Genomic DNA, 21,254 nt, shown 5'->3' with positions numbered 1-21,254 from the left:
CGTCGTCCCCTGGGACCAGCTTTCTAGCTTCTATCTGTATTCTCTCTCGCTCTTCCATGGTGAACAAAATTCGGAGGAGCTGCTGACAATCATCCCAAGTGGGCTGGTGGGTGAACATGACACTATCTAGTAAAGCCAGTAAATCTTTGGGGTTGTCTGAAAACCGAGCACTCTGAGTTTTCCAGTTATACAGATCACTGGTGGAGAATGGCCAGTACTGGAGCCTGGGGATTCCTGTGTCATCCGGGGGTCCTATTTCCCGAAGGGGTAAAGCCACCGTGGAGTCAGGCGGCTGAGGGGGGCTGGTCCGCGAAGTGCACCCTCACGTCCTCCCCGCCGGCCCTTCAAAGTTACTTTCCCTTTCAGCGGGCCCGTGTGTGCCGGCCGCCTCCCGTCCGCCTGCTCCCTCCCGCAGCTCAGCCAGGGGGGCTGGGGCCTGGGGCCCGGAGGGGTACGGAGGGGGTTCTGTGAACAGTGGGTCCCCGCTGTCAGGTAAAACAGGATGGGGGGGGCAGTTGGTTGCTTGGATTTTAGTGGTCGAGCAACTAGTGCCTTACAGGGTTCAGAGGCCAATTGGAAAGGGGACAGCCAAGGAGGCGGGTTCTCAACAAGGTCCTGCCATATGAGGATATATGGGATATGATCTAAGTGGCCCGCACGCCCAGGTAGGAAAATCTTGGACTTTACCCTAGTGATGACAGCAAGTCGGAAGGTCCCTTCGGGCGGCCACCCCACATCAAAGGCAGGCCATTCGGAGTGACACAGAGTAATTAGCTTTCCTTTCCTGATTTCTATACCAAGATCATGGCCCCTTGCTCTAACTTCTTTGAAATTACTCGTAAGGAGAGATAGAGGAGTGCTATGGGTATTACCCATCCTGTAATAATTTGTAGTCTCTTCCTGTAAAGGAATGTGGGTTTGAATCCCTGTAAAGGAAATCTGATCTGACTTACTTATTAATGATATCTAATCGCAGGCGCACTTTGGCAGCCCTGGTCAGAGGCAGCTGCTGCCCGCCAAACCGGGGCAGTTCAGATCGCAAGCACGCACCGGAAGCCCGGGTCAGAATCAGCTGCCTGGATCGCGGTTGCGCTGGGGCAGCCCAGATTAGAGACAGCTGCTGCCCGCCCAACCGGGCATCTCAGATACGGCTGCTGCCCGCCAAACCGGGGCAGCTCAGATCGCAAGCACGCACCGGAAGCCCGGGTCAGAGTCCCGCCCAACCAGGCAGCTCAGATACGGCTGCTGCCCGCCAAACCGGGGCAGTTCAGATCGCAAGCGCGCACCGGAAGCCCGGGTCAGAGTCAGCTGCCTGGATCGCGGTCGCGCGGGGGCAGCCCAGATTAGAGACAGCTGCTGCCCGCCCAACCGGGCAGCTCAGATACGGCTGCTGCCCGCCAAACCGGGGCAGTTCAGATCGCAAGCGCGCACCGGAAGCCCGGGTCAGAGTCAGCTGCCTGGATCGCGGTCGCACTGGGGCAGCCCAGATTAGAGACAGCTGCTGTCCACCCAACCAGGCAGCTCAGATACGGCTGCTGCCTGCCAAACCGGGGCAGCTCAGATCACAATATAGATCAGATGAGAGCCAGGGGACGTCTCCCACCGGTCTCCGCTGGCCGTCCTATAGCGCGTCCGCCAGGACTGTGCCAGCTCCAGTTTCAGACCTCGCGAGTCGCAGATTCGGATTCAGAACAGACACAGACAGACAAACGGAGACGAGCCAGCTCACCTATCAGTAGATCGATCCTAGCAGATCCGTTGACCAGGGGTCTGGTGGGCTTGGGGAATCCTGGACGAGCCCCCAGATGTTATGCCCAGGCCGTTTGTTCCCCAAAGAAGACCACCAGAGTCCATAGTCAAAGCCAAGTGGCAAGGATCTTTACTACAAGTTCGAACCTGGTCCCTCCATTCCACAGCATACAAGAGGGCCCTGAACAATGCGAGTGTTTGCTTTTTATAGCCTGAAAGTTACAGGGCAACAAAGGAATTCTTTTGGTTCCCGCTCTTTCAGTAAAACTTTGAACGGCTGTCCCCTCATCTGTCCCCTTATCGGAGACTTTCCTGGTGGTGTTTGTACTGGGCTTGTTTGTTTTGAGCCCGGGGGAAGTTTAAGAGATATATGGTGATATGTGGTGGGATGGGAGGATGGGATGTGTTTGTACTGGGCTTGTTTGTTTTGAGCCCGGGGCTGAGGAATGTGCCCGGCTCTTTTCAGGTTTTAGCCGGCTTCTTTCCTGCAATCTGTTTTAACAGCAAGGTCTTTATGACCTGTATCTTGTGCTGATCTCCTGTGTTGTCCTGTGACTTAGAACGACTTAGTCTGTGAATGCAGCCCAGAAGGTCTCAGCCTTATTTCACCCAGCCCCTATCAAGATGGAGTTGCTCTGGTTCACACACCTCTAACATTAGGAAGTCCAGATGACACGTGCCTACTGTGGTTGGGGCACAGCTTGGATTTATACATTTTAGGGAGATATGAGACATCAATCAATATGTGTACGATGTACATTGGTTTGGCCTGGAAAGGTGGTGTTAGAAATAAGAGCTCGGAGTCATAAAGAAAATGAGCACTCAAACAAAAGATTTCTCAGCAAGCCAAATTTACTTCTGCAGAAAGGTGCAGCTTGCACCAGTCATGACTGCAAGAGCACACTGAGCGGGGGAGGGCAGGGGTTTTATCCCTAACGCAGTTCCTAGCACTTCTGTGTCCTTTCCCCATTGGCTGAGGTTGGACTTCACAATCTAAGCTAAGGTTTAAACTGAATAGGGTCTATTAGATGGGAAGGAAGAGGGACTGTCCTTTACTAGGCCAGAAGGACTCATCTAAGCACCGCAAAGGCGAGAAGGTTGTTTACAGAACAGGTAGCTAGGAGACAAGGAAGTACAAGGAAGTTGGTCATAAGAAACAAAGAACAGAGAACTAAAGCTTTTTGAAGATTAATTTATCATCTCTGACATTGGGACAACTGGGTGTAGGTTGGGAGTTTCCAGGTCATAGGTAGATGAGAGACAAAGGGGTGCATTCCTTTGAGTCTCTGATTAGCCTCCCACTGAATATGCAATTTACATGTGAGAGGAGGGTAGAGGAATAGTCACTTAGGCCTTAGTCTGGTTTAGTGAAACAAAAGGGCACAGGAAGCAATCAGATAGGCATTTGTCGCAAGTGAGCAGAAGGAAGACTTTGAGTTCTGTCTGTCCCTTGTCCACAAGGAATTTCCTTCTGGGAAACTTGTGAGGGAGGTATGTAGCTTTTTTTTTTTTTTTTTTTTTTTGCTGTTGTTGTTAAACCTTTGTAGCTATGTTATTTAGGAATAAAATGGGAGGCAGGTTTGCCTGACTAGTTCCCAGCTTGACTTTTCCCTTTTGCTTAGTGATTTTTGGGGTCCCGAGATTTATTTTCCTTTCACACAGTAATCACTATAAATAGAGTCTGAGGGTAGAATCTATCAGATTGAACTGAAATAAACAAACTGTGAAGGAGACCATAAGAACCTCACCCAAATCTCCCAAAGTAAGAGTTCCCAGATTCTTCCAGCTCTGATATAACTTGTGTGTTTTGGATTTTTTTTTTTTTTTTTTTGAGATGGAGTCTCGCTCTGTCACCCAGGCTGGAGTGCAGTGGTGCGATGTCGGCTCACTGCTGCAACCTCCGCCTCCCAGGTTCAAACAATTCTCCTGCCTCAGCCTCCTGAGTAGCTGGGACTAGAGGTGTCCATGACCACGCATGCCTGGCTAATTTTTGTATTTTTAGTAAAGATGGGGTTTCACCATGTTGGCCAGAATGGTCTCGATCTCCTGACTTCGTGATCCACCTGCCTCGGCCTCCTAAAGTTCTGGGATTACAGGTGTGAGCCACTGCACCTGGCTGTGTGTTTTGGACTTTTTTGAGAGTCTGAACTAAAAGAGACTTTGGAGATCTAAATCCTCTCATTATAGTTGAGGAAACTGATTTAGGAAGGGAAAGCTACCTACTCAGGGTTACATATTAAATGAGAGCCAGGGAAACCAGAAACCAGAATCTCCTCCCAATCCAACAATTTTTCCTCTTCACCTGAGATTCCCGATTCATGAACCACAGGACATAAGATTAGTCTAGAGCAGATGTCACTGGAAAGGGGTCCCAATCCAGACCCCAAGAGAGGGTTCTTGGACCTCGTGTGAAAAAGAAGTGAGAGCAAGTTTATTAGAGAAGTAAAGGAATGAAAGATGACTACTCTGGCTGGGCGCGGTGGCTCACACCTGTAATCCCAGCACTTTAGGAGGCCGAGGCAGGTGGATCACAGGGTGAGGAGTTTGAGACCAGCCTGGCCAATATGGTGAAACCCCATCTCTACTAAAAATACAAAAATTAGCCAGGCATAGTGGCAGGCACCTGTAGTCCCAGCTACTTGGGAGACTGAGATAGAAGAATTGCTTGAACCCGGGAGGCAGAGGTTTCAGTGAGCTGAGATCACACCCCTGCACTCCAGCCTGGGCGACAGAGCGAGACTCTGTCTCAATTTAAAAAAAAAAAAAAAAAAGACTATTCCATAGGCAGAGCAGTGGCATGGGTTGGTCGAATGAGAATACTTATAGTTATTTCTCAATTATATGCTAAACAAGGGGTAGATTATTCATGAGTTTTCTGGGAATTCCTGAAACTGAGGGTTCCTTCCCCTTTTAGACCATATAGGGTAATTCCTTGGTGTTGCCATGGCATTTGTAAACTGTCACGGTGCTGGTGGAGTGTCTTTTAGCATGCTAATGTGTTATAATTAGCGTATAATGAGTGATGAGGGTGACCAGAGGCCACTTTCGTGGTCCTCTTGGTTCTGGTGGGGTTTTGGCCAGCTTCTTTAGCGCATGCTGCTTTTTGTTTTTGTTTTTGTTTTTCTTTTTTTGGAGACCAAGTCTCGCTCTCGCCCAGGCTGGAGTGCAGTGGCGCGATCTCGGCTCACTGCAGGCTCCGCCCCCCGGGGTTCATGCCATTCTCCTGCCTCAGCCTCCCGAGTAGCTGGGACTACAGGCACCCGCCACCACACCCAGCTAATTTTTTATATTTTTAGTAGAGACGGGGTTTCACCATGTTAGCCAGGATGGTCTCGATCCTCTGACGTCGTGATCCACCCGCCTTGGCCTCCAGAAGTGCTGGGATTACAGGTGTGAGCCACCGCGCCTGGCCCTAGTGCATGCTGTTTTAACAGCCAGGTCTTTGTGACCTGTATCTTGTGCTGACTTATCTCATCCTGTGACTAAGAGTGCCTTAACCTCCTGGGAATGCAGCCCAGTAGGTCTCAGTCTCATTTTACCCAGCCCCTGTTCAAGATGGGGTTGCTCTGTTTCAAACATCTCTGACACAGACACAGAATTTCATCAGACTTAAAATTTTGCCTCACTTTATTGGCAATAAAAAACCAGTGATGGGGAAGGCACACGCCATTCTCTGTTGGAAGTGTGGAGTGGTGAAGCCTTGAGAGCAATCTGTCAGGATTCTACACCGATAACTGCCCTGAAAAGCCTGGAAGAAAATATACCCAACTGGTAAGAGTAGTTACCTCCTCAGCAGAAATGTTCCCAGACCAAACTGAGGGTCGGGCTGCTTATTCCAGTGGCCCAATAAGAAGATGCAGATGAACTGGGAAAGGAGGGAATTTTTATTTGGGTAACTGGTTACAGGGAGAAGGCCTGGAAAATATCACCAGACTAACTCAAAATCAGAAAGTTTTCCAGTGCTTATATACCTTCTAAGCTATATGTCTACATGTAAGTGTACACTCATCTGAAGACATACGTGATTAACTTTTTTTTCTTTTTTTTTTTTTTTTGAGACAGAGTCTTGCTCTGTCACCCAGGCTAGAGTACAGTAGCGCTATCTTGGCTAACTGCAACCTCTGCCTCCTGGGTTCAAGTGATTTTCCTGCCTCAGCCATCCAAGCAGCTGTGATTACAGGCACGTGCCACCATGCCCGGCTCATTTTTGCATTTTTAGTAGAGACAGGGTTTCACCATGTTGGCCAGGCTGGTCTCCAACTCCTGAACTCAGGTAATGCACCCACCTCAACCTCCCAAAGTGCTGGGATTACAGGCTTGAGCCACCGCACCCAGCTAACTTCTTTTAATCTATAACTAAGGTCTCAATCCTGAAGACCTTCCTCTGTAAATTTACTTAATCTAAATGGCTCCAGGTGCTGGGGTGATTACCCTTATCTTGTCTCCTGCTAAATCATGGAGGTTTGGGGAATTCCTTCAGACCTGATGGGACAAGAGTACCACCATCTTAACAAGACTCCACCACCTTAAACTATCAAGTTTCCATTTCTCAGAACTGTCCATTGCCACCTGACCAAACTGCAAAAGTCAGCCCCACCTATATCTTCAACAGAGCATAACAACCCTAAGCAAGCATATCAAAGTCCCCAGCAGTCCCAACCAGCCAGCACTCCCCTAACCCCTCCCCCATACGAACCACACCCAGAGCACACTTCCCCCACTAGGCCATTTTTAAATGCCTCAGGCTGTAAGAGAAGTTTGCTCCTGATCCTGCCAGCCAGAAGCCCTTCTCAGGTTTACTCTCAATAAACCAGTCTCAAGTGTTTGAGCCACTCTCTTGTTTCGTCTTCCTTCTCGTCCCTCCCTCTGCTCTAACAGGACCCCCAATAAACTTCTTCATTAGAGGCCTGGGGAGTTTTTTCAGGCCCCCAATAAAACTTGTTTAATCCTAAACAGGTCCCATTAAGAATTCCTTCGTTATCTTGTCATGCTTTATAAGGCCCAGGAAAAGCCTAGGCAAAACTCTTGGTGGACTTTTGTTACATTCCAGCCTTTGAATAAGGGCACTGGCTCTCTCAGCTTTTAACCACTCAGTCAGTGCTGAGACAGTTATGGAGGCCTATGTTAATGAGACCTGGCCTGCCATGGAAAGACTGAGTTGGGAGTGACTGGTGCTAAAATGAGACTTTTGATTTTTTTTTAAGTGCTATATTTATAAAATAATTTTCTATTGGGAATATGTTCACATATTGTGATTTTTTTGAGAAGAGGCTGCTGGGTGCGGTGGCTCACGCCTGTAATCCTAGCACTTTGGGAGGCTGAGGTGGGCAGATCACAAGGTCAGGAGATCCTGGCTAACGTGGTGAAATCCCGTCTCTACTAAAAATGCAAAAAAATTAGCTGGGCATGGTGGCAGGAACCTGTACTCCCAGCTATTTGGGAGGCTGAGGCAGGAGAATGGCATGAACCTGGGAGGCGGAGCTTGCAGTGAGCTGAGATCGTGCCACTGCACTCCAGCCTGGGCAACAGAGCGAGACTCCGTCTCAAAACAAAAAAAAAAGAGAGGCCAAGCACATCTGTCATCCCAGAAAATTAAGAGTCCGAGGCAGGTGGATTGCTTGAGCTCAGGAGTTCAAGATCAGCCTGGCCAACATGGCGAAACCCCATCTCTACAAAAAATATAAAAATTAGCTGGACATGGTGGTGCGCACCTGTAATTCCAGCTACTTGGGGGGTGAAAGGTTTGCTTGAGCCTGCGAGGTCAAAGCTACAGTGAGCCAAGATTGTACCACTGCACTCCAGCTGGGGCAACAGAGTGAGACACCCTGTCTCAAAAACAAATAAATAAAAAAAAATATATTTAATTTATATATATCTTTATATTATATATAAAATATAACATTACATATATATCAACAGAAGAGGGCAAATCACTCAGAAGTGGTCATGGAGATAAATATATATATCATTTATTTTTATATATAAAAATAAATAACATATATATCTTTATTATATATAACATATAAAAATCCCAACATATATAATATATATAATATGTGTTATCTATTATATATTATATAAAAATCCCAACATATATAATAATATATATTTATAATATATAATATATATTTATATATAATATATTTATAATATATAATATATATTTATATATAATATATTTATAATATGTATTTATAATATATAATATATAATATATATTTATGTATAATATATTTATAATATATATTTATAATATATACTATATTTATAATATAATATATATTTATAATATATACTATATTTATAATGTAATATATATTTATAATATATAATATATTTATAATGTAATATATATTTATAATGTAATATATATTTATAATGTAATATATATTTATAGTAATATATATTTATAATATGTTATATATTTTATATATATGATATATATTTTATATATATAATATATTTATAATATATTTTATATATAATATATTTATAATATATTTTATATTATATATATTATATATTTTATATATATTATATATTATATATATTTTATATATAAATAGATATATAATATATTTAATATTTTATATATAAAAATATATAATACATAATATTTTATATATAATATAAAATTTTATATAAAAATATATAAAATATATAATATATTATATATAATTCAATGATATATATCTTTTATATATTATGTATAGTTATATATCTTCTATTTTTATAAATAAAATAAAAGAGATATAATTATATATTTTATTTATTTTTATTATATATAAAATACATAAGTGATATATAATAAGTGCTATGTAAAATAAATGATATATGTTATATAATATATATCTTTTATTTATTTTTATTATATATAAAAATAAATAAGTTATATATATATTTATCTCCATGACTACTTCTGAGTGACTTGCCGTCTCCTGTTGACCCTCTTGTCTTAGTAAATCAGCAGTTAGGAAACAAGGTATTTTTCATTCTCTGCCTCCCCTAGCATTTTTGCTTTGTCCTAGGTATTTTACGTTATCTCATTGTTGGGATTTTGCTCTGACTTGGTCTTGAAGTCTCTCTTGGGCAAGGATCTATAAACTCTAGCCCTGTCCTGATGGGACTCCAGGAGAAGTGGGCGTTTGGAGCTTGCCTTTCATGGGATTCTTCTTTTTCTGGTGGACGACCTAAAGCCTGTGTCCAGCTGGTTACCAGGTGTCCCTCTCCCACGAGACTTGTTTGTACTGGCAGACACCCTTTTGTTCGTGCTGACCTGTGTCCAGTTTGTTCTTACCAACACGGCCACTGTCTGGGAGGAGAGCCCTGACCAGGAGGAGAGTCAGGCTCAGGTGTGTGGGTCAGGTGAGACACAGAGCTGGCAGTGCAACAAAACACAGGAAATCACAGCAGCGCTTTCTGACTCACAGGTCCAGAGAGAAGAGTGGTGACCACAGGGTTGATGGGACGCCCAAAGGCAGCAGGGAGCTCATCCGGTGGGTGGGGAGCAAGAGAGAGAAGGAACTGCAGGACTAAAGCCTTTACTTGGGTCCAGGGAATCACCCCAGCAGGTTTCCTGTGAGGAGTTCCCACTGGTGGCTTTAAAGCAAGCTTGTCCAACTCACGGCCCACAGGCTGCATGTGGCCTCAGATGGCTTGGAATGTGGCCCAATACAAATTCATAAACTTTCTTAAGACGCTATGAGAGTTTTTTGTATTTTTTTGGTTTTTTTTTTTGTTTTTTTAGCTCATCAGCTTTCATTAGCATTAGTGTATTTTATGTGTGGCCCAAGATGACTCCTCTTCCTCCCATGTGGCCCAGGGAAGCCAAAAGGTTGGACAGCCCTGGTTTAAAGCAAGCAGGCACGGGTCGGGCTGTAATTGAGAGGTGATCACTGCGGCATATCTGCACAGCACAGGCAGGCTGTGGGGTTCACTGGAGTGAGTCAGGCAGGTTATATCTAGCTATCCCATGGGGGGGTGGTCACCAGGATAGGGCAGACATGCGGATGGATGACACTGAGGAACTGGGAGGAGGTGGAGAACTGCAAATTGGAACTAAGCCCTGCTTCTGGTATGGGAAAGTGTAACTTGTATTCAAAATGGAACCATACAAATGCAAATTAAAACCACAATGAGATTCCACCTTACTCCTGCAAGAATGGCCATAATTAGAGTCAAAAAACAATAGATATTGGCATGGATGTGGTGAAAAGGGAACATGTTTACACTGCTGATGGCGATGTAAATTAGCACAACTACTTTGTAAAACAGTATGCCTCAAAGAACTAAAAGTACACCTACCATTTGATCCAGCAATCCCAGTAGTGGGTATGTACACAAAGGAAGAAAAGTCATTTGAAAAAGACATATGCATACATGTTTATAGCAGCACAATTTGCATTTGCAAAGATATGAAACCAACCTACATGCCCATTGACCAAGGAGTAAATAAAGAAAATGTGGTGTATATACACCATGGAATACTCAGTCATAAAAAGGAACAAAACAATGTCTTTTGCAGCAACTTGGATGGAGCTGGAGGTCATTATTCTATGTGAAGTAACAGGAATAGAAAAGCAAATACTGTATGTTCTTCCTTTTTTTTTTGATCTAGAGTCTCACTGTGTCACCTGGGCTGGAGTGCAGTGGGGCAATCTCGGCTCACTGCAACCTTCGCCTCCCGGCTTCAAGTGATTCTCCTGCCTCAGCCTGCCAAGTAGCTGGGATTACAGGTGTGTGCCATCACACTCGGCTGATTTTTGTATTTTTAGTAGAGACAGGGTTTCACCATATTGGTTAGGCTGGTCTTGAACTCCTGACCTCAAGCAATCCACCCACCTTGGCCTTCCAAAGTGCTGGGATTACAGGCATGCGTCACCATACCCAGCCAAAAAAGTATGGAATGCTTCACGAATTTGTGTATTATTCTTGCACAGGGGCCATGCTAATCTTCTCTGTATCATTCCAATTTTAGTATGTGTGCTGCCAAAGCAAGCACTGTTCTTACTTTTAAGTGGAAGCTAAGGTATAAGGATGCAAAAACATATGGAGTGATATAATGGACTTTGGGGACTTGGGGTGGGGTGACATTGGGAGGTGGGAGAGATAAAAGACTGCATACTGGGTACAGTGTACACTGCTCAAATGACAGGTATAATAAAATCTCAGAATTCACCACTAAAGATTTCATCCATGTAACCAAAAACTACCTATACCCCAAAAACTATTGAAATAAAAAAAGCAAATAGAACCATAAAATTATAAGAATTTACCACACTCATTTATTCCTTACAATGGCACTGTATGTATCTATCAGGATTCTTAGTCTCACTTTTATTTTTATTTTTATTTTTTGAGACAGAATTTCGCTCTTGTCACCCAGGCTGGAGTGCAGTGGCACGATCTCAGCTCACTGCAACCTCTGCCTCCCGGGTTCAAGCGATTCTCCACCTCAGCCTCCCAAGTATCTGGGATTACAGATGTGTGCCACCATGCCTGGCTAACTTTTGTATTTTTTTCAATAGAGACGGGGTTTCGCCATGTTGGCCAGGCTGGTCTCGAACTCCTGACCTCAGGTGATCCGCCTGCCCCAGCCTCCCAAAGTACTGGGATTACAGGCATGAGCCACCACACCTGGCCTAGTCTACCTCTTAATAGAAGAAGAACCAGTTAATTATGGAAAAAGAAACAGAGAAAAAGAGGGAGAAGAGGGGAGGAAAGAAGGGGGAAAGAGAAAAGAGGAGAAGGGCACAGAAGGGAAGGAAACTATTACAAAATGTAGGTGGCCAGTACTGCCTACGTTTTGCACATAGAGAAAAAGAAGTCTTGGAGACATAAAACGTGTTGCCCAAACCAGTTAATAAGTGTTGGAACTGACTTTCAGACCCAAGGGTGTATTTGTGAATTCCATATTCTAGCACACACCAGTAAATGAGATATGCTGCTTTCCAGGATAGGTTGGGAAGCTACTGCCCTCCTCAATTCCTCAGAGCAAGGTTGCTCTTCCTGTGTCCTGGGAGTCCCTGTTGTCTCAGGCAGGGAGCTACAGAAAGTTATAAATAATTTTTTGGTGCTGCAAAAAAATAGCACTCGAACATAAATTTAATTTTCTCAGCAAGGCAATTTTACTTCTATAGAAGGGTGTGACTCACGGATGGAGCAATGGCGAGAGCACACCTGAACAAGGGAGGGGAAGGGGTTTTTTATTCCTGACGCAGGTAGCCCCTACTGCCATGTCCCCTATTGGCTAGGGTTGGACCTCACAGTCTAAGCTGATTCTGACTGGCTATTTTAAAGAGAGCAGGGGTATGAACTGGAGTGGCGGAGTGAGTAGTTTGGCAGGAAGGGCAGTTACAGAACAGGTGACTCAGGATAATTCAGGACACAGCAGGTGACCAGGGGTGACTCAGGATGGAGCAGGTGACCAGGGGAACAGATGTGAACTACTGATTAAAACTGGAAAAGGTTGTCTACTGAAACTAGGGGTGAGGAGAATGAGGAAGTTAAACTATAAAATGGAGAATAAAGAACTGAACATACTGACATACTGATTCTTTGAAGAGAAATTTAGAACTCACTGTATTCAACAACTCCATCCTCTTGAATTTTACTTTCTCTTCAAACTTCCTTAACGTGTCTTGGGTTAGTTGTTCTGCCTGATTCTCTAAAAGAGGAAGCTTCTCTGAATAAAGTGGAGGAGAGTTAAGGGAGGTTTTAGTAAGTGCTGTCTCTATGACTCTGCACCAGCCCACGGATGCATGGTATGACACAGCACCCAACAAGAATGAGTACACCTATTACAGCTGCAAGAGAAGTAAGAATTGAGGCTATGATTTCTTTCCATTTACCGAACCACCTTTCTAGCCGCCCTGAGAAATGGTTATTTACTCCTGAGTTTTTGGCTAATTCATTGGACAGAGCAGTTAGACTTTGCAATGCCTTTGTTATACTTCCATCAGCGGTGGTATTGTTTGGGATGAAGGTACAATATTGAGTTTTGTTTTGTTTTGTTTTGTTGTTTGTTTGTTTTTTTATTTGAGATGGAGTCTTGCTTTTGCTCTGTTGCCCAGGCTGGAGTGCAATGGCGTGATCTCAGCTCACTGCAACCTCCATCTCCCGGCTCCAAGCAATTCTCCTGCCTCAGCCTCCTGGGTAGCTGGGATTACAGGTGCACACCACCACACCCAGCTAATTTTTGTATTTTTAGTAGAGACGGAGTTTCATCATATTGGTCAGGCTGGTCTTGAACTCCTGATCTCATGATCCACCCACCTCGGCCTCCCAAAGTGCTGGGATTACAGGCATGAGCCACCGTGCCTGGCAACTACAATATTGAGTTTTAATCATGACACAAACTCCTCCTGTTTCTGCTAATATCATATCTAAGTCTATTCTATTTTCCCAAGCTATCTGGCTGGTAGCCCCTGATTGCTCAGCTATTCGTTCAACAGCATCTCTAGTGTAGTTAGTAAACTGCTGTTTGTTGTAATAAATGTAATTTATCCAATCTACATTCTTATTGTCACCCACCAAAATATTGACTCAACTCCTGCAGCTATTTGATCTTGGGCTTTCAATTTATCTAGTACTCCTTGTGGGACTCTAGCTGCATCTAAATAAACATGAGAGTTGAAAGACCCATAAGGGTCTTCCCTTGTTTTACGATGTTGTGTTTTCCCTCTCTCTGGTTGATGACATGCCAGGGTGAAAGGGATAGCCAGCTGGACTAGAGCACAAGTCCCGCTCCAGTTACTTGGCAGAGTGTCCAGTAAAGGTCCACCACGATACTGCCACACATCTGCTCGGGGATGACCAAGGCTGACTGATTGCTAAGCTCCTGAAAAGTCTCGTGTCCTTTCAGGTCTCCAAGGAATAAGTTCCCTCCTTGTCGTGAAAGACACGAAGTGAACTTAGTGTTGGGAGATGGAGGCTGGATGGCCCTCAGAGGCTGACCAGCAGGGTGTCGGACTTCGGGATATAGCAGAGAGACAGCTTGGCATGACTTGCTACCCCAGGCTGTGGGATCCTGGAAAAGAGCTACCATACAGCCCATGCCTGGTCGACTGGAGGACCATCCTAGTGGAAAGCAGACAATCTGGGCCTCTGGCCTGTCGTGTGCCCAGGCATAACAATTGCTTTTGTTTAGCGTGCGAACAGAATATCGGATCCATTCCAACTAGGCATTTGCATGTTGATATCCTGTCTCTATTGCTAAAGTTTGTTTTAAATCATTTACTTCCTCAACGTCCACTTTGATCCTATCACTGGGTATATAACAAGAGAAGGTTTGTTTAGCCGAGAACTTAGGAGAGGGAGAAGGCCGTGCAGGAGGTGAGGAGGCAGTGAAGCACATTTCAAAGGATCTTATGGGGTCCTTCCCTGAGACTTCTGTTCCTATATCATAGAAACAGCTTAATGAAGGGGAAGACCTCTGGGGAGCAGAGATGGTCATCTGTACTGGATTTTACTGGTTCAGCTGACAATGGGGAGGGTAACTTCTTTAGTAAACTGAACATATGGTTTTAAGAAGCTGCAAGTACTAGTTGGGGCGGTCCATCCTTGCTCTTTAGTATTTTGTAAAGCATTGGACCAACTTCGGCAGAGAAGCTCTTCTCTAGGAGGACAGGATTCCCAGTTTATACTGGAAATCTTCGTCAAACTCTTCCCAAACTAACTTATCCCAGTTAACAGATTTCCGGTCTAAGAGCTAGGAAGGATAAAAATACTTTTCTGAAGTGGAGAGTTGCCTCTGGTTTGGCAAATCTCCACAAGGCATCACAAGGCAAGCATCAAAAGTAATAGTTTGGGGTGAACTTGACCTAGTTACATTAATAACGAGAGGACTAGCAATAGAAGGGGAAAAGAAAGAGATGCAATATAAGAGGATCAACCCCGTTTTAGCTTTAGCTTCCTTGGAATTGGCCTTGGAATAGCTGTCTGTGATTTAGGAGGGGGTGTTGTTCTTTTGACCCAGGTGTGATGAGTCCATCCTTTTTCTGCTTTTCGAACTGTGATCTCGGTGGTTTGAGGCACTAGGTAGGGTCCTTCCCAAGCCAGTTTGAGTTTTCCTTCCATCCAACTTTTGACGAGGTCGTGGTCCCCAGGCTGATGGTGGTGTACTGGAAACGCTAGAGGTGGCACCTGTGCTAAAAGACCTTTAGTTCTGGGGGAAGAGAAAGTGGAAGGTAAACCAAGTATATAATTTCTGAGAAACTGATCGTTTGTTTCAAATGTAGGAAGATCAGTAATAGAATGTAGATAAGGCAATCCATAAAGCATCTCATGAGGGGATAGGCCTATGTCTTTGCGGGGAGCAGTTCAGACTCTCAACAGGGTAATAGGCCTTTCTACTTTCCCTGATGAAGGTGGGTGTCAAGGAGTATATTTCCATGTTATATCCGGTACCTGTGCTAATTTCTTAATGACATGTGCAGTGAAATGAATCCTATTATCTGAATCAATGTTTTCTAATAATCTAAACCTGGGTACAATATTTTCAACTAATGCCTTGACTACATTATTAGCAGTCGTACTTGAAAAGGAAATAGCTTCTACCCAATGAATAAGGTGATCTACTATTACTAATAAATACTTTAGATGACCAGTTGGAGGCATCTCTGTGTAATCAATCTGGATACTTTGGAATGGACTTAAGCCTGGACTCCTTTCCCTAAAGGGGAAGCTTTTACTGTGCAACTTTTTGTAACCCGTTTGGCCAGGGTATAAATTTCTATGCACCCATAAACTCTGAGGACTGCGTCACACATGACTTGGGGCCCCCAATGGTTCCCTTGATGCAGTTGGAATAAGATTTTCCTCATAAGGGGTTTGGATAACATTTTTTCTGGTCTGGCAATATCCATTTTCCTTCTGAATTCTCTTTAGCACCTATTTTTTATTAGTTTTTAGACCAAAGAAGCCAAACAGCATTTTATATTTGACAGTGCTTCCTGTATGATTTTATACTGGATAAGCTACATTTCACCTTTATATTAATGTGCTATTAATGTTAAACTCAATTTTAATAAAACCTTGTGACATATTTATGCAATTTTAATGTCTGACCATAAGGTAAGATTTTTATAGACTCTTTTAAACCCTTTATAATTTTTGTTAAAGACCAGGTTAGTGCTTTAAGAAAAACCTGTTGTGCTTTTATTTTAATGCCCAGTTCACAGAAAAACTGGATGATACCCCTTTAACTTTAATATGTTTACACACAGAATTTCCTTTACAATTAATGTTTCAAAACTTGCTTAAATTTTCAAAACAATTTTTAACCTTTTAATGTAGGTAAAAATCCACATTCTTATGCCTCCTTATAATCCTTTTACCAAAAGTATATTTTATTTTTCTTACACACCTTGCACATAAACTGTTTCTTCAATAGTTTTACATTCAGGAGGCCTAATTACTTTTAAATTATACAACATTTCGGGCATAAATTCCCTTTTATAACATTTTCCACGACTTTCACAGACAATCTTTCACATGCCTTAACTTTCTGACTTGTTGTAAACATCCTTTTCTTTCAACAACCAGTTAATTTATTTTAGGACAAGAATTTACCATATAAGATTGTTTTTACATAAATTCTCCTTTTTTTTTTTAATGTCAGAGATGATAACCATTCTTTCCTCAAGCAAACTTCCTTCATGTCTGTGGACTAGACTGCCTACGGCACAAGATTAAAAGTTAGGATAATACATGTTACGCTGTTAACTTTTAGCAAACTTTACTTTAGTTGAAAACCTTGTAAATTTGGGACTTTAATTAAAGAAAGGCTTTTTCTGGTATCTGGGGACATGGACAATAGCTATTTCTTTTGGCAATTGAAGGTTATTTAATACTTGGGTGATTAATTCCTTGGGGACCAGGTCTTGGCCTTTGCTATTAATAAGACCTCGTTCAGTCCAAATTTTTCCAAATCTATGAGCCACTCCAAAGGCATGCTTAGAATTGGTATAGATGGCTCTTTCCTGGTTCTGTAAGTGCTGTAAGGCTTGGCTGAGTGCAAACAGCTCACAAGTTTGAGCAGAGCAATTATTAGGCAAATTTCCTAACTCTATTTCTACAAGAGTTTCTCTATCAATTACTGAACACCTATTGTATCTTTTTCCCTCAATCATCTGGGAGGAACCATCTATAAATAAGTGTCGTCCTGTTCTGAAGGGAGTTTCTCCTAGGTCTGGTCAGATCTTTGTATGGTAATTAATTACATCTAAACATGTGTGCTCTCTCTTTAGATTTAGATCCCCTGTTAGGAAACCTGCTGGGTTAAGCGAATTATCAGTGGTTAATGTTAAATCATCTTTTTCTAACAGAATAGCCTGATTTAAGATTCTTGAGTCAGTAAGCTACCTTTGTTTTTTGACTTCGGATAGTTCTGACCTGGTGAGGTGTGCTCACAATGAGGATTCCTCTAAAAGTTATTTTTCTACTTTCTTCTGTTAGCGCAGCAGTTGCCACTATAGATTGAATGCATTTGGGCCATCCACGGGTTACTGGATTAAGGATTTTTGATAGGAAGGCTATGGGTTGCCAGTGACCTCTGTGCTTTTGGGTATTTCTAAGGCTACGCCCTTGTTCACACTGAAAAAAGATGGAATGGCTGCTTACAGAGGGTAAAGCTAGGACAGGGGCAGTTACTAATAGATGTTTTAACCTTTCCACCTATTGGATTTCTGGTAATTGCCAAATGGGGCGGTTTGGCCCATCTTGCATGAACTTTTTGTATAAAAGCCTATCCACAGACAACAGTACCCGACTAATCCTAAAATTTTCTAAGTTCTTGTTTAGTCTCCGGCAGAGGCAAGGATATAATGCCTTCAATCCAATCAAGCTCAATTTTCTGTTTACCTTTGCTAATAAAATGACTTGTTCTAATATTTGACATTTGGAGACTCTGTAAACCCTTGGGGTAAGACTGTCTATCCGTATTGCTATTTTTGACTGGAGTGAGGATCTTCTTACTCAAAGGCAAATAGGTCCCGGCTGTCCTCTGCTAATGGACAAGCCCAGAATGCATCTTTTAAATCTGTTACTGTAAACCATTGGTGACTGTATGGGACCCTACTCTTAATAGTATAAGCATTGGGAACAACAGGGTGGGTAGTTTGGACTATTTGATTAATAGCTCTAAGGTCTTGCATTAACTGGTATGACCCATCTGGCTTCTTTACAAGCAGTATTGGAGTGTTTTAGGGAGACATACAGGGTTTAAGAAGCCCATCACGGAGAAGACCTTCAATTATCAATTATAGGTTTAAAATTTATCCTGGCTTTTAAAAGAATAGGGTACCTTGCTTTCTCTTTACTACTTCCCCAGGGGTTTTTAATTTAACATGAATCTGAGGAATCTAACTTTCCTCAATTCCCATCTTTTGACGGTATCTCAGGATGAATGTGTTCTTTGTCTGTGGTGGTGAGCAAGTTTAGGGAGGGGAGGAATTTTCCATGATTGATTTGGAGGCCTAAGCCTAATTCTAGCATCAAATCTCTTCGTAACAGATTTGTCTCTGCTTCTGGAATTAACAGAAATTTAATATTAGCTGATTTTCTTTTATATATGACCTTTGTTCTTCTTCCTGTTTGGAACTTCCTCTTTTGAGGGTGACCTATTTTGAATTTGAAGCATTTGTTTTGTCCTCTTTCTCTCCCTTTGCCTCTCCTTCTCTCTTTGCCTCTCTCTCTGCTTCTCTCTCTCTCTTCTACTCTTTCTCTCACTCTGATTCCCTTTGCCTCTCTTTCTCTCTGCCTCTGTCTCCCTTTGACTCTCTGTCTCTCTCTTTCTTTCTCTCTCAGATTTTTTTTTCTTCTACCTTTGAGTCTCCTGGCTTTACTTTCATACCCTTTATATTGCCTGGAGAGTGGGGGTCCAGGTTTTTATAGGTTCTGGGCCCCTGGGTACTTTGTTGCATGGTGGGCAGAATTTTTGCCTTCTGCTTTTGTTTTTCTTCATCTCTTTATTTTTGAGATGGAGTTTCACTCTTATTACCCAGGCTGGAGTGCAATGGCATGATCTCAGCTCACCGCACCCTCCACCTCCCAGGTTCAAGCGATTCTCCTGCCTCAGCCTCCCAAGTAGCTGGGACTATAGGCATGCGCCACCACGCCCGGCTAATTTTGTATTTTTAGTAGGGATGGGGTTTCTCCATGTTGGTCAGGCTGGTCTCGAACCCCTGACCTCAGGTGATCCACCCACCTTGGCCTCCCAAAGTGCTGGGATTACAGCGCCCAGCCTCTTTGTCTCTTCTTACATAGACTTTTTGGGCTTCTCTTAGAAACTCTTCTATAGGTTTATCTTTCTAGTTCTCTTTCTTTTGTAATTTCTTGTTAATATGTGGCTGTTACTGACAAAATGAAGTTTTAACATTTCCTATGCGAGAGGGTCCTCGAGACCTAGAGCAGTATATTTTCTCATTTGTTCCTTTAATCTGTCTAAAAATTCTATAGGCCCTTCATCTTTCCCTTGCTGTATATCAAATGTTCAGGTAAGATTCTGGGTTCGGGGTACAGATTCAACCCAGGTACAGATTCTGGGTTTGGGGTACAGGGACAAATCTATTAGGAAGAGATTTGATGCTAGAATTAGGCTTAGGCCTCCAAATCAATCATGGAAAATTCCTCCCCTCCCTAAACTTGCTCACCACCGCAGATGAAGAACACATTCATCCCGAGATATGGTCAAAAGACGGGAATCAATTCTCTAAGGTCCTGCATATTTTCTCGGTGGGCTGTGTTGTTATTGTCCCACCGGGGGTCTTCGGTGGGAAATTTTTGATCTGTTGTAGGAATGTTTTGGCCAGGAGGGTGTTCACAGTTCCTAGGCTCCCATAACGGCTCTATGGATCATGCCTCTTTCCTCCAAGAAGAGGGGAAAGGGAAATTCTGAATATCCTTTTTACATTGCTCTGTCTCGCGTTGAAGTCCTTTTAGGGAAAGGTACTGAGGCTGGTAGTGAGTGGGCTCTTGGGACGATTCCCAAGAAGCAGGGTTATAAGGAGGGGGACAACAGGGATAGGAGAAGGGTCTGGGACATCAGCTGATTTTTCTTGTTTTTGGTCCTTTCATTATCTTTCTAATATTTTAACGTTAGGCCTAGGGCATTATTAGGTGGAATATTATTGTTGCTAGCTTTATCCTTTTTATCCCTTACATTACTTGGCTTATTTCCCATCTTGATGGTTTTGGGGTGAGGCTCAATCTCCCTTTACTGCAAATTTCTCACGTATCAGGGTAAGGCTCAATTTCCCTTACTGGAAATTGCTTGCCAAAACTTTTGGAGTGAGGCTCAATTTCCCCTACTGGAAATGTCTTGCCACTTCTTCTTACACTTTAAATCTCCAAGATCCCCCGACCAAGGAATACTTCACCACCCCTGAGGCTTTTCTTGCCTTGGTACGTCCCAACCACCAAGGAAATACTTTGCCGCTTTTGCAACGTTTCTTACCTTGGTCTGTGCACAGAGTTACCTAGTCACCGTGGTATGTGAGGATCCTTTCCCCAAGGTCGCCGGTCAGTTTCTTTCCGCGTTGCTGAGAGTGTGGGTTTATTCATCATACCGGGTGGGTCTCAATTCCTTACCCAAGGCTGCTGCAACAAGGCAGTGGGGCACTTCTCCTGATGAGAGCTGTCTAGACCCGCCCCAGATGGAGAATAGGAATCTCGGGCAAGCCCCCACATTGTTTTTCTGAGACGGAGTCTGGCTCTTTCACCCAGGTTGGAGTGCAGTGGCACTATCTCGGCTTACTGCAAGCTCCGCCTCCTGGGTTCAGGCCATTCTCCTGCCTCAGCCTTCCGAGTAGCTGGGACTACAGACGCCCGCCACCGTGCCCAGATAATTTTTTGTATTTTTAGTAGAGACGGGATTTCACCATGTTAGCCAGGATGGTCTCGATCTCCTGACCTCATGATCCATCTGCCTCGGCCTCCCAAAGTGCTGGGATTACGGGTGTGAGCCACCGTGCCTGGCGGCAAATTGTTATAAATTTTCGGTACCACAAAAGAAATAGCACTCGAACATAAATCTAATTTTCTCAGCAAGGCAATTTTCCTTCTATAGAAGGGTGCGACTCATGGGTGGAGCAATGGTGAGAGCACACCTGAATCAAGGGAGGGGGAAGGGGTTTTTATTCCTGACTCAGGTAGCCCCTACTGCTCTGTCATTCCCTTATTGGCTAGGGTTGGACCACACAGTCTAAGCTAATTCTGATAAGCTATTTTAAAAAGAGCAGGGTTATGAGCCAGAGTGGCAGGGTGAGTAGTTTGGTGGGAAGGGCAGTTACAGAACAGGTGACTCAGGATGACTCAGGTCAGAGCAGGTGACCAGGGTGACTCAGGACAGAGCAGGTGACCAGGAGAACAGATGTGAACTACTGATTAGATCTGGTGGAAAAGGTTGTTTATTGCAACTAGGGGTGAGGAGAATGAGGAAGTTAAGCTTCAAAATGGAGAACAAAGAACTGAACATACTGACATACTGATCTTTGAAGAGAAATTTA

At 43.4% G+C, this 21,254-nt stretch overlaps 1 non-coding gene across 1 annotated transcript; it reads right to left on the bottom strand.

Annotated features, from left to right (window-relative positions):
- Positions 1–10,643: 10,643 nt before the first annotated feature.
- LOC112437502 (U6 spliceosomal RNA) lies at positions 10,644–10,750 on the bottom strand. Its single transcript, XR_003026100.3, has one exon. It is a non-coding gene; the product is annotated as a U6 spliceosomal RNA (small nuclear RNA).
- Positions 10,751–21,254: the final 10,504 nt, after the last annotated feature.

Source organism: Pan paniscus, chromosome 18 (genome assembly GCF_029289425.2).
Source record: "Pan paniscus chromosome 18, NHGRI_mPanPan1-v2.0_pri, whole genome shotgun sequence".
Taxonomy (NCBI): domain Eukaryota; kingdom Metazoa; phylum Chordata; class Mammalia; order Primates; family Hominidae; genus Pan; species Pan paniscus.
The sequence above is the reverse complement of the archived record's forward strand: the minus strand, read 5'-3'. Positions and strand labels throughout refer to the sequence as shown.